We start from the raw sequence: 2,029 nt of genomic DNA, 5'->3' as shown, positions 1-2,029 counted from the left end.
AATAATAGCTTCATCCCTAGTTCGACTTATTATTGCATATTTTTCCGCCGCGTTTAACTATTTCCTCCCAATTCGCGTTTTTGCTTTTCTTTCAATTTACTCGCGTTTATTCGATACTTTCTTTCAATTTTTCACTCGCGTTCTATGGAAGTTTTGTTCGATAGTAGAGTCTAAAGTAATATCAATTCGCGATTTCTCCCCCTCTAAATGAATCGCGTTTCGAAGCACTTTTCGCGACGCCCATTCCACAGTGACTCACAAAGTGTGAGTCTGTGAGTCTTGGGAAATCAACGCTTGGAGGAAGGATGACCATCTGAGAGGAAGGAAGGAAGGAAGGAAGGAAGGATGCAACGAAATCGACATTGCAGAGCCCAGCTGCCTAATCTTCGAATTGTGAGTGACAAAAATGGGTTTTTTTTCTGGTGATATGGGTAGTTAGTTGTGTTATATATTGTGCTGCCCCTAATTAAACCGTCTCACTAGTGTTTCGCAATTAATAATCGATTTTTACGAGAAGTGTTCAATTTTTCAAAATATTAGAGTCAGTGAATCGCGTATTGAAATAATAGCTTCATCCCTAGTTCGACTTATTATTGCATATTTTTCCGCGTTTATCTGATATTTCCTCCCAATTCGCGTTTTTGCTTTTTATTCAATTTACTCGCGTTTATTTCATACTTCTTCACTCGCGTTCTATCAAAGTTTTGTTCGATAGTAGAGTCTAAAGTAATATAAATTCGCGGTTTCTCCCTCTCTAAATAAATCGCGTTTCGAAGCACTTTTCGCGTCGCCCATTCCACAGTGACTCACAATTCGTGAGTTTGTGAGTCTTGGAAAATCAACGCTTGGAGGAAGGATGACCATCTGAGAGGAAGGAAGGAAGGAAGGAAGGATGCAACGAAATCGACATTGCAGAGCCCAGCTGCCTGTCTGCGAACTGTGAGTGAATTTTTTGAGGGTTTGGTGATTGGTTATATATGTGTGTGCATGTGCATGTTTGAAGCTGAACTACCAAAACTTGGAAGAAGAAATCAAAGGATGTGAGTTCACATCCGAACTCTACTGCACTAAAGGTGCAAACGCCCTCCCATTATTAGAGTATCCCAATAGTATACCGCGTTAATTCTTAATAGAGTCAATTTTCACTACGAATGCCCATTACTTTCGATCGATACGAGAATTTATTACGTCGCGCCGCGTTTCATAATAGCTTCATCCCTTTTTCTTTCTTTGCTTTTCTTTTTTTCAGAGCGTTCAGTTGATACCTCCCTTAAACCTTTGCTAAATACCCCATCTAAAATGGACTACATGAGAAAATGGAGGATGGTAAAAATTCGCGATTTCGGGTACTAAATAAAATTCAACGAATTAAACTACACTTAAAAGAAATCGCGATCCGTACACAATTTCGCGCGACACTTCCACAGCTTCCTAAGTCTGGTGGGTCCTTCAGTCTGGCTTTGGGTCTCTCAATCTGGCATTGGGTCTTCCAATCTGGCATTGGGTTATTCAAACTGGCATTGGGTCATTCAAACTGGCTTTGGGTCATTCAACTCTGGCTTTGGGTCATTCAACTCTGGCTTTGGGTCATTCAACTCTGGCTTTGCACTTGAAAGAAATCGCGATCCGTACACAATTTCGCGCGACACTTCCACAGCTTCCTAAGTCTGGTGGGTCCTTCAGTCTGGCTTTTTGGTCTCTCAATCTGGCTTTTTGGTCTTTCAATCTGGCTTTTTGGTCTCTCAATCTGGCTTTTTGGTCTCTCAATCTGGCATTGGGTCCTTCGATCTGGCTTTTTGGGTCTTTAAATCTGGCTGTGGATCTCTCAATCTGGATTTGGGTCTCTCGATCTGGCTTTGGATCTTTAAATCTGACATTGGGTCACTCAATCTGGCATTGGGTCACTCAATCTGGCTTTGGATCTTTAAATCTGGCATTGGGTCACTCAATCTGGCTTTGGATCTTTGAATCTGGCTTTGGATTTTTAAATCTGGCTTTGAGTCACTCAATCTGGCATTGGACCACTGGT

Source organism: Habropoda laboriosa, unplaced genomic scaffold (assembly GCF_001263275.1).
Source record: "Habropoda laboriosa isolate 0110345459 unplaced genomic scaffold, ASM126327v1 scaffold33, whole genome shotgun sequence".
Taxonomy (NCBI): domain Eukaryota; kingdom Metazoa; phylum Arthropoda; class Insecta; order Hymenoptera; family Apidae; genus Habropoda; species Habropoda laboriosa.
Note: the sequence above shows the minus strand (reverse complement) of the source record.